The sequence below is a fragment of the Rattus norvegicus genome, chromosome 3 (genome assembly GCF_036323735.1).
Source record: "Rattus norvegicus strain BN/NHsdMcwi chromosome 3, GRCr8, whole genome shotgun sequence".
In the NCBI taxonomy this organism is placed as follows: domain Eukaryota; kingdom Metazoa; phylum Chordata; class Mammalia; order Rodentia; family Muridae; genus Rattus; species Rattus norvegicus.
In genome coordinates, this window is record NC_086021.1 from 85,514,890 (window position 1) to 85,527,267 (window position 12,378).

A 12,378-nucleotide genomic window follows, 5' to 3' on the forward strand; every position below is an offset into this window, starting at 1 on the left:
TTCACAAAATATTCCTACCTCATAGACAACCTATCAATGTTTGGATAGAACGTTATTTTTTAAAACTTCAGATTTATGAGGAAGTTGGGGAGGGGGAGACCTTTGAAACTAATAATAAATACTTCCCGGACAACAGGAAGGAGTTAAGAGGGCAGAGGGCAGCCACTAGGTCAGGAGAGGTACAGAATTCTGCCAGACAACTCATCGAGCTGGTGCTTTGAACTGGTCTCCTGCCACGGTTATGTCACTGCCTTCGAAGACTGGCCTCCCTCTCCTCTTCTGTGCACAGGGGCCACATTCCTTGCTGCAAGTCTTAAACTCTTTCTAAATCCACGGTTATTTGCTTTCATTGTCCTCTTCTTCCTGTTACTTTCCTCTGGTAGCACCTTTGTGTTAACTGTTATAATTAAACGTTATGTTGTTTCGACTGTAATTTTCATACTATCCACATTTTAGAGCAGACAATTCTTTGTCATAGCATGTGACTTCCACATTGCAAAGTGTCTATATCCTACAATGGGCCCAGACCACTAGATGCTGGCTTCACTATACCCTCACAGATATATTGTTAATAAAATATGACTCTAGACATTGCCAAAAAATCTCAGATAGGCAAGATTAGTCACCAAGAATTGAAAGCCACTGGTCTGTACTGCCTTGTATGTATTAACCTTAAACCATTCAGTAAAGGTTTATTGTACATCAAGCATTGGGCCACATAAAGTCTAACTATTACACGTAATCTCTCCATTCTAATTTAGAATATAGAGTATCACCATGGATGGAATAAAGCAAAACAGTGCTAGAACATATTGAAAGGGCACCTGACCCAGCCTGGAGGTGAGGACAGAGCCAAGTTATTCATAGTAAAAGGGGTTCTTATGCACACACCTAAAAGATGCTCAGTGAAAAATGAACAAGGCAAAGAGAACAGGTGAACCAGCACCTGTAGGTGAGAATGCACGTCAGCACCACTAGGCACTGACAGCTGGGGCAGGAGCCAGGCCACACAGGGTCTTGTGCTTCACATGCAGTAGTTTGGCTTTGTGTAGATAGCAATAAGCCATGGTCCTGTTGCTCGGGACAATGACTTCAGCTAAGCTTCTGTACCCTTATTTTGTAATTTCAGGTAAATGGCCTTCTGACTGAAGTCAGCCCTTGGGCACATCTTCCCAGGGTTTATCCCATCTGTTAGAGGAATAAGACATTTCCAGATCTAGTCATAACAGAGTGAAATTGTATCTGCTATTAAAACCAAAACCATGATAGATGCTTTCATTATTATGCCAGAAACTCTATATTCTAGCAGCATTCAATGCGAATGCTACCCAGTGGATCCAAAGTTTCTGTGTATTAGCGAAATGAATACCCAAAGCCATTCTTCAAGAAAAGAAAACAAATGTGCCATTCCCCAAAGGAACTAAAGACAAAATGGAAATGGGTATCTAATTTAGATAAAGTCCGCTTACACTTTCATTTTCTAGCCCTCTGTCTTATTAGGTCTGGTTAATATTTTGTTAAGGACTTCCTTTTAGAAATCCATTACATAAGCAAGAGACTTGGCCTCTGTGGTAATTGCAAACATTAAGTACGATGATGGTTCGATGCATCACACAACTGGAGACAAAAACAACCTGATGTGACTTTGAGCAACATCTGAGTCACAGAAGAGAAATTCAAATGAATGCTCAACATACTGGAAGGTTTGTTTTGTGGTTTTTGTTTTTTGGTTTTTGGTTTGTGTGTGTTTTTCTAAGCCATGCAGCAACTGTGTTTTAACAGAATGTGTTTTTCACAGAATCAGTTTGGAATTTGAAAGATGAAAATTTGGTAGCACTGCTTGTCTATTAAATACCCTTATTCAGAGTGAAGCTTTGGAGAATGTGTCTATTTGCAAGTAAATAAGCTTGATTCATTTCCTCCTCCTCATCTGCTCTCTACCAGAGGACACAACGGAAAAAGGATCTCAAAGCCAGGGATGAACTTCTCTCTCCCACCCTGCTGAAAAGGTGTCTTTTCATCTGGAATAGCTCAGGATCTTCTACCTCTGACCTTGTGCACACTTCAAAACAGTCCTCTCCCAATGTCGCAGGTAAACAGTTCCTGGAATTTTAAATGCCCACAAGCTCTCTCTTGACTTGTTTTATGTTTGAGAATTTAAAATGGACTCCCTGTCAATGAGAAAAAAATTACCTTTGACATTTATGACTTGTTTTCAATTTTTCACATGGGAATTAGACTTAAGGATCAGTGTAGTGCCCTTACATATGACCCGTGTGACTCTTTTCTGAATTTTATCTGTTATCTAAGATTTAAAAATTATTCCAGATTTCTTAGTGATTATTTATTTAAGTTAAATTAAGACTATTAAAAAGTAGAAGAAGATTGGCATTTAATTTTTCATAACTATCTTGGTCACTGTCCTATGGCTGTGAAGACACACCATGACCAAAGGAACTCATATGGAAGCAAGCATTCAATTAGACACCTGTTTACAGTTCAGAGGATTAGTCCATGATCAGCATAGCAATAAGCAGACATGAATGGTGCTGGAGCAGTAGCTGACAGCTTTATAACCTTATCCACAGGCAGCAGAGAGATACTGGGCTTGAGCTTTTAAGGTCAAAGCCCATCCCCAGACACATAACTATTCCAACAAGGCCACACCTCCTGATCCTTCCCAAACAGTTCCACTAACTGGGGCTCAAGCATTCAAACATATGAGCCTATAGGACCATTCTCACTCCATAGTAATAATAATACTTAAATTTGAAAAAGATCCAACAGAAATTAAGTATTAATTTTAAATGGCAATATTTTACGGCAATTAGAATTTTTTTTCTTTACATTTAGAAAGATTGGGCCTGATTTTGAAAGAGAAAAATAAAATAATAAAATAAAATAAAATAAAAATAAGGAAGAAAGGAAGGAAGGAAAAATAGAAGCAACAAACAGAAAGAGCTAGGCCTGCTTAATGTGGTGGTTCTCAGACAGTACTGAGCAACTAAGTCCACTGAATTTTAGAATCCACAAGTAGGGTTGGGGATTTAGCTCAGTGGTAGAGCGCTTGCCTAACAAGCGCAAGGCCCTGGGTTCCGTCCCCAGCTCCGAAAAAAAAAAAAAAGAATCCACAAGTAGTGTTACACATATAAAGATCTCCAGCCTAAAACAGCATAATCAAAAAAGACAAACAAATATAATCTCAATAAGTACAAAAGAAAAAAAAACTATCCCTAATGAGGGTCTCCATCATGAGTTAGCAGAGAATATGAAAAATGGGGTTGTCCTATTTTGGAATCATAAATAAATAAAATTTCAAAGAGAAGAGAAAAAAAAAAAAAGAAGAGTGTCCTTACATGTTTCATCTGGAGTCAGAAAGGGGCATTTTATCCCATTTCATTTGGAATTCTATAACCCAACCAAAAATATGTTCCCTCTATCAAGGGATGCCCATGGGAGATCCAGAGAGTCTGATCTGGAATGATATGTTTCGAGCCATAGGGGAATCGTGTAGTCCCATTGTGTATGAGAGAGGCAACAGACACCAGGAGATCTGAGGTTGAAGCGCCTATGGGGTGAGTCCTGAGTGATACCTCCTTCTATGTGGTGTAGTGCTGTATCTCCTTCCTGTGGCAGCAGATTCATGATTCATGCTACATACCATAAGATATGCAACTTCCAACGACTGGGAGTAACTCTCTGCTTCCATGTCTATACCGCTGCTATTGCCTAAGTCTAAGGCTCAGCCATACACTGAAGAAAATAATTACACGTCTGGCTCAGGTGATGCCACAGAAAAAGGAATGGAAAGAATGTTAAGAGTCAGAGTGATGTGTGATGTGGCTGTTTCCTCCAGGTTAGACAGGAGCACTGCTGTCTTGATCAAAACAACTGTAGTCACTCACCCAAATGACACTCTCACAAAAATGAGGCCAATTAACATTTCCTTTTATGGGGTACATGAGACTCCTGAGATTCATAAAGCTCATGAGACAAGGCTGACGAGACTCATAAAACTCACAAGATTATCACAGGAACCATCCTCCTCCAAGGGTTTTAGACCCTTCCAGGTCGAAAACCATGAGCACTCACCTCAGGCTAGGATCTGTAACATCTATAACGTGGCCGCAAGCAATCATAAAACAACCAAGTTCCACTTCTTTTAGGAATTGCAAGGAGCACCGTCTATAACATATCCACTCGAGGGAACTGGAGGAAGATTCTGGGAGCAGTAGCCAGCTAAATTTCTCACTAGAAGCAGGTGCAGAATTTCAGTTAACGTCAACACATGAAACCAAATGGAGTCCTAGCTGAAGAGAACTGCTTACTCCAAGGACCTATCCTAGGATTTCTCCGCCCTGTCACCGTTGACGCTTTTGGTTGGATTGTATTGATCAGTGAGGAGTCAGCGCACTGAAAAGATTTGGGAGCGAAACACACTGGAAGTTAGTGTTAGTCTCTTCCTGCAGCTGTGACAACCAAAAGCTCACCCTCAAATGCTGGCATACATCCCGGGTAGACAGTTGGAGGAAGGGGTGGAGGCAAATCATCTCTGCTGGGAACCAGCTCTGCTTGAGTCATTGGACAGCTAATCTCCGTACAAGTCAGCGTTTCTATGCAACGCTTCTCGCCAGTCCATACATCCTGTAAACTCTCATTTTACCAAGGAATACCATTTTCTACCATCACTTATGCTATAATTAGGACACCTACTAGTGCTAATCAGAGAGTAACACGCAAAAGCTCTGGTAGCAGGTGCCTCTGGAGAGTGCACTTTTGATTAGATCCTTTCAAATGCTAACCGCTCGTAGTGGGTGTATTCCTGATTAGGGTATTTCAAATGTTAACTAACCGTACTTCTGACTTCAAGTCAAATTAACACTTGTTCTATAATTGAGACCCAGGGTCATCGTACCCACAGGCATCCCACAGAAGCACCTGGAAAACTGAAAGGTTAGGCTCTCCTGGAAACAGCAAAAATGCAAACATTGCGAACAGCACAAGCACCCATTAAGCAATCCTAGGTGGAGAGCAATCAAGGTTTAGCCCTGCAAAGTGGGCATTTCCTTACCCTGAGACCTACCCAGCTAAATGAACTTGCTGCTGCACACACACATTTACCAGAATAGGTTTTCAGGGCCAAACGGTGTGCCAATGTAGAGAGTCTGAATAGAAAGAGATGCCTGATACAGGATGCCTTGCCCATCAGGACCGAGCAGCAGCAGCTTGAGTATACCAATGCTGAAGGCGCTTGGACATTTTTGTTTGTTAGTTTACGTGAGGGCTGAGTGGAATGATGAGCGTCCCGAGGAAAGACTGCTAGTACTTGTTCATGGTCACCTAGTCTGGGGAATCTTTCAGAGTATAAAATAGAACCATACACCAGTTAGGCTAAATCGAGCGAATAAATTAAATAATTCTACCCACAGAGTCTCCTTAGTTGAAAAATCACATCCTAGAGCAGGATGAGCTGGGATTTTATGTCCGACCCACTGAGAAAAAGAAGGAAGCAATCGACAAGGATTTCAAGGAGAGGAACAGAAAAGCAATTCCTATTTTTCCAGGCAAGCTTCTATCCCACTCTCTCTATTCCACGTTTAGACTTAAACCTGCTAATCCACTCAGTGAGGAATCAAAAACCGGAAGGCTCTAGGTGACACAGTGGCCTTACCCATAGAATAATTGGGAGAGTGCTCACCCAGCAAGAAATACACCTGAACCTTTCAGAACCAGAGTACACCGTGACCAGTAGTCAAGCTTGTCTGTAAAACCACCATTAATGTCTGCTGGCTGTTAATAATACAGAAAGCACCGGGTGAATCTATGTGCCTGGGACACAAAGCCTCCAAGACTATAGCTTCTGAGAGAATTCCTTTAAGGGTGAAAATATATGCAAGAACTACGAAGAATCATCGAGAGATAGTCTAAAAACGGAGCCAAGTAGGGGATTTGAGTACATGGAGTAGGAGAATTCTCCCATCTATTTCTGATATCTTCTTTCATTCATTAACTCTCAGAGGCCTTGGCAGAGAGGCTCCATGATTGGGAACCACAGGGTCCTATACACTGCTGTAGTAGGAGATGGGTCAGGAGGGGGTGTGGTTATTCCCGTGCTCTAGCATTTCCCTGCAACATTTCTATAACTTTGCCCAAACTCTCTCCTCCCATAAGAATAACTGTCCTAAGACTTTGCCTGATCAAGTATCCTTCTGCTTTGTTTTGCTGCTGCTGCTGCTGCTGCTCCTTTTGGTTTCACCTGCTGACAGAGGAGTGTTTGAAACCACTCTCCACCCCATGAGAAAACTGTAGTGTTACAGTAGTCTTTCCAGGTGTGTTACATCCTGGCCTGTTAAGAAGCCCATCACAGTAATGTAGTCCCCATTGCTTGATTTTTACTTTAGCACCTCCCACAGCTAAGTCTCTTTTAGATCTGAACTCAAAAAGGACAAGCAAAAGGTTAAATATTGGCCAAATATCCAATGGAATAAAACACAAGAAACTCTGGGGTACAGAGGCAGTGACTAGCATATGATAAACAGGGTAAAAACCTAGATATGGACATGTCTACTATGATTAGGGCAGGTCACTTCAGAGTTCTAGAGTTATAAATGACATTGCAACCACCACTGGGTGGTGATGTACACCTTTAATCCCAGCACTTGGGAGGCAGAAGCAGGAGAATCTCTGTGAGTTCAAGGCCAGCCTCATCTAGAGTTTCAGGACAACCAAGGCTACACAGAGAAATTCTGTCTCAATAAGTAAATAAATAAGTATAAAAATTAAAAAAATAAATGAGGCTGCAGAGTCTAAGTAGCTGAGAAGTTTTTGTCCTCATACACAGATTAAATTCTTATATTTATTAAATTTGTCAGCAAATTAGAAGACTTTACACACACACTAGCTTCAAATGGACCCATGCTGGTTAATCATATAATCAGTGCCCATGAGGCCTTATTATAGCAGAAATGTGTCTTGTTCTTTAGTTGCCGGAGAAAAATAAATCCTGAAAATACAACAATTAGGTAGGTAATTAAAAAACAAAAAGACTTCTTAGAAACGCTGTCTTTAGAAATCCTATTTTGAAGTTTAAAAAAAAACACCAAAATGATAGAGATTGGCTATTTAAAATATTTGCTTTACCTAGAGCATTCTGTCTCTAATAATCATATTTGTTTCAAAAAAGAAAGATAGTAAATTGGTTATTTAATATTTTGGTTCTTGCTTTGGTAAGAATGTGATAATGAAAGAAAACTGAAGGGAGGAACAAAACCAAGAGATTGACCCAGGAGATAGGTGCAAGGTTCTGTACGGCACTCTGGAGATGGGCCCAGGGCTGGGCACTCTTCAAGACAGATGATGAGCAGTTTTCCAATCCAACAGCTGGATCAGCACCCAACCCCACCAAGGAATGAGCCTTCAGTGAATCGTCCTGCTTGTCTCGGAGCTGACCTGGCTAGCACTAAGTAGAACAGAGATGAGCGGTGAGAACCACCGCCCGACAGTTCAGCAAAGTTACTGCAGCTGGTGTTTCTTTCTGTCTTTACGTTTTGGCACGGTAGCTGCGCGGTGAATCACTTTTGGATTAAAAAGCCACTTTCTCACATTCACACTTTCCCATCCTTCAGTTTCGCTGCATAGAAGTTTGAACAATCAGAGAAAAGTTGCACAGTTTCTAAGCATCTGTTCCGTGTTTCCTTCGGAAACGCGATCCTACTTGGATCCACTCGACTAAGTGAGCCTCAGTCCCGTTCAAGTATCTGTTAACATCACAGGACACAGTGTTCTGCAAAACGGTGACAGACATACTTTGTAATTAAGGGACAATTATCTCCATTCTTAAGCTAGGGTGTTTACCTCCTTGCTAACTTGACTTTTCTATTAAAGCCATTTCATTATTCTGATTAGGGATTAACTTTGTCGCCAATATCCGGCACTCTTTCTTAAATCCTTCTGCTTTCTTTTTTTTTTAAACTTCCCCTCATGTGCCTTATATTTTCACTTAAAGAATTGCTTTTCATGTTTTCACTCTTCTGTTACTTTTACCTTGATCTTTGCTTCTAATTTTTTCTCTTCTGTTGGAATTACTTCCTGAATTTTGTTCCTTTCCAAATTCCTAACTCTGGTGTGTATTATTTCAGTCTTTGCAGTTTTCTCGCTGTTTGCCTGCTCGTTTTGAAGTACTGCATTTCAATTTTACTCACTTATGAATGTTTTTCTACTAGGCTTTTATTTTCTCCAAGAAAATTGTCCCTCAGGATATGCGATGGCTCATCAGATAAAGGCATTGCCACGCAGTCTGATGATATGAATTTGACCCCATGACCCACATTGTGGAGGGAAAGAACCAACTTGTCTTTCTTCCAAGATGTCCTCTGACTTGACCATATGTTCCATGGCACATATATAGCATACACATATACATATACATCAAATATGTATATATCATATACATACACATACATATACATACGCCTCACACACAAAAGATAAATGTAACTTTATAAATTTAAAAAAATATCCCTTTTATTCTTCTACATTCTCTTGGAAACATTATTTGAGATTTTGACCTCAACAGTATCTAGGATTTTAGTATAAATAACGTCATGAGATTTTATGATATTAAACTCAGTTATATTTCTAAATTTCAAGGCTCTCACCTTTTTGTTTTCTCAAACTGTGCTGAACAATAAAGCAGCTTCCTGAGATTTCCTACCCAGGTGCTCTTCCCTAGTGTAAGCTAAACATCACTGCCTGGTCCTCCTCGTGGCTATTCCACTGGTCCATTTTAAGTACAATCAAAGGGGGTCTTCTCGGTGTGACAGCATGGCTTGGAAGAACCAATTTTAAGACTTCACAGAACCTAGACTAGCCTGTCAAGGCCTTACATCCCTCTACCTCTGCCATGGTGAAATCTTAGTCACAGTTACAACTGTTCTCAGATGGCCTTGATCATATTTCCAACGGATGTTCACTATTTTAGGGTTCTCCTATTCTATGTCCTTCACACTACCCAGTATTTCTTTGTGATTTCTCCTGAACCAACTCCTATCCCCATATTTTTTTTTCACTTACAGAATAAGAAATGAAACAAAATAGACAAGGCACTCAGGTTGCTATTCTAAACTGAAACTCTTCCTAGGTATTAATACTGGCATATATGGATTATGTTTCTGACGTTAGAATTTTGATCCTCTTGAGTATAAAGACTGTGTCTGCCTAGGAGAATCATTAGGTAAACTAAATCAACACAGTCACACACAGTATCATTTAGTAATTATACTGTTGATGGTTGAGATTCTAAGAGAGGGAAAATGGGATTCAAAGTGCACATTTTCCAGGACAAAGAACAACGCCTGTAAGTGCTGCTTCAAACAAAGGTTATTATTTCCAAAAATGTCCCTATCAGTACTGTTATTAGGAATCTAAAAAACTACAGTCGGGCTGACTCTGGTTTCTCCACGTAGAAACTGGGATCAAACCTAAGGAATGGATCCTGTTTGTTTCACAGAAAAAACTTAGTTTCCTGAATGTGAGCAGAAGAAAGTTCTGAACCAGAAACATGGGAAACTGGCGGAGGTCACACGGAAGCTCCTTCCCTCCACAGTGGCACCAGTGAAGTTCTCTGGGAATGTAGTCTACAGGAGAGACAAAGTGGATCCACTTAACATAAGGACAGCATAATCCTTCCTGCTGAGTCACGCCCGTGGGAGGAATCTGTGTTGGGCTTGAAAACTCCTTTGGAGTCTCTGCCAAGCAGCACCTTTCACTAAGGAGATATATAATTATATAGAATGACTAATTCATTTCTGCAGACGCCATCCATGTCTGTTTGTCTGTTTGTCCCCACCCCTGGGACTGAGTAGTCTGTATTATTTCACTTCCATACCTTGTCTGAATGTCAGTGTCCAGTACTGGTGCTTTCTGTCCCCACTGGATGGGAAGATAAGTATTTATTAAAAAGTTACTGATGTCTGCAGACTTGAGTAGTCAAATACCAGACCATTCGAACTGCAGATAAAATGTCTTGACAAAAATTCCACGAGGAGAAATGGATACAAAGTCCCTAAAGGGTGTATGAACCATTTTCTAGGTAGTACCTATAACCAAGAGTGATGGAGGAACACAAAATGGACTTCATGGGTTTTTTTTTTTTATTTTATGCTTGAGATTATAACGATATCATTTTCCTTTCTTACCTTCCTTCCAAACCTTCCCACATTTTCCTTCTTGCTAGCTTTCAAGTTCAGGAAACTCTGTGTGTGTGTGTGTGTGTGTGTGTGTGTGTGTGTGTGTGTGTGTGTGTGTGTGTGTATGTGTGTGTGTGTGTGCGTGTGTGTGTATGTGTGTGTGTTCTGGGGATCATTTGTTGCTCTTTGGGTTTTAATTGTTTTTAGTTTGTCTGTTTTGACTTTTGTTTTATGTTGTCTTTCCTGTTTGTTTGTTTGTTTGTTTGAGAGAGAGAGAGAGAGAGAGAGAGAGAGAGAGAGACCATGAACGTGGATGAATGAGGATATGGGGGGTCTGAGAGGAGTAGAGAAGGGGAAGGAATATAATCAAAATATATTGCATGAAAAAATCAATACTTTTTTAATTGAAAATGTCTTGAAGAACATAGGGAATGCATATTTTGTGGTTGGAAATGCCTTTTGCCTGTCCTTTTAGTCACTGATTTTAACATGCATTGGAATAATTTAACTGATCAAAGTCTCTTTGTATCTATAAATATAGTATATCCACTTATTCTTTGCAATGTCTGAATGAAAATATCTAGCAAAATAGTATGGGAATGGTGTCTTTTCAAGGTGGTTCTATTGTTCAAAGTTTATGTCAGAGTCCGTGTTTTAAAGTATAAATAGCCTCGTTCTAAATTCATTTTCCCCTGGCTCTTGTACTCAGGCGCATCACATCTGATCTAAATGATTTGTTCCTGGCAAGGGTTCCAACTTTGCAGAGAACACTGGGAAGCTACAACTCTCCAAAGCAAGGTACGGACCACACAGGATGTGGCCTAAGGGCATGATGCTCTCTTACATGTATTTCTCAGTAAAGATGTAGGCAGTTATCATGACATCCTTTCTAGTCTTCCCAGCAACTCCTACACATGACTATTGAGTAGTACTCCTTTGTGCTAGCAGCTGGCTTTTTCTTTTAATATATTTTAAGAACCATTCCAGTTGCAAACTAATGCTCTATTAAGATATTGCTCAACTTATTTTTGACTTATCTAAGATGTGGTTTTGAACATGACGTGACTTTTGTTACTCACTTATAAATAAAATACTAAGCGAACATAGAATTATTTCCAAAAATAATTTCTAAAGAATGTTGGTTTATTTTACAAGATCACTTCTTATATAAAAATCAGTTCTTCAAACTGTCGCTCAAAGTAAGATATATAACTTCAAGATTTTTTTAAGGTTGTTTTTTTCTTTAATTTATTTGTTTATTTATTTTTTATTAACTTGAGTATTTCTTTTTTTTGTGAGTCAGAGTTTTGTTTTTTTTTTTTTTATACATTTCAAGTGTTATTCCCTTTCCCGGTTTCCGGACAAACATCCCCCTCCCCCCTCCCCTTCCTTATGGGTGTTCCCCTCCCAGCCCTCCCGCCATTACCGCCCTCCCCCATAGTCTAGTTCACTGGGGGTTCAGTCTTAGCAGGACCCAGGGCTTCCCCTTCCACTGGTGCTCTTACTAGGATATTCATTGCTACCTATGGGGTCAGAGTCCAGGGTCAGTCCATGTATAGTCTTTAGGTAGTGGCTTAGTCCCTGGAAGCTCTGGTTGCTTGACATTGTTGTACTTTTGGGGTCTCGAGCACCTTCAAGCTCTTCCAGTTCTTTCTCTGATTCCTTCAACGGGGGACCTATTCTCAGTTCAGTGGTTTGCTGCTGGCATTCGCCTCTGTATTTGCTGTATTCTGGCTGTGTCTCTCAGGAGCGATCTACATCCGGCTCCTGTCGGTCTGCACTTCTTTGCTTCATCCATCTTGTCTAATTGGGTGGCTGTATATGTATGGGCCACATGTGGGGCAGGCTCTGAATGGGTGTTCCTTCAGTCTCTGTTTTAATCTTTGCCTCTCCCTTCCCTGCCAAGGGTATTCTTTTTCCTCATTTAAAGAAGGAGTGAAGCATTCACATTTTGATCATCCATCTTGAGTTTCCTTTGTTCTAGGGATCTAGGGTAATTCAAGCATTTGGGCTAATAGCCACTTATCAATGAGTGCATACCATGTATGTCTTTCTGTGATTGGGTTAGCTCACTCAGGATGATATTTTCCAGTTCCAACCATTTGCCTACGAATTTCATAAACTCGTTGTTTTTGATAGCTGAGTAATATTCCATTGTGTAGATGTACCACATTTTCTGTATCCATTCCTC

At 40.3% G+C, this 12,378-nt stretch overlaps 1 long non-coding RNA gene across 2 annotated transcripts in view; it reads left to right on the forward strand.

The window, feature by feature from the left end:
• The first annotated feature begins 1,200 nt into the window (after positions 1-1,200).
• The window catches only part of LOC103691836 (uncharacterized), a 50,112-nt gene continuing 38,934 nt past the window's right edge, over positions 1,201-12,378 (forward strand). The window contains exons 1-3 of one of the 2 annotated variants that reach the window (XR_010065101.1): positions 1,201-1,703; positions 1,945-2,092; positions 3,445-3,575. This is a non-coding gene — a long non-coding RNA (uncharacterized LOC103691836). Of the gene's footprint in view, positions 1,704-1,944; positions 2,093-3,444; positions 3,576-10,896; positions 10,986-12,378 lie in introns of both variants that reach the window. The other variant, XR_591564.4, reaches the window with a different exon arrangement.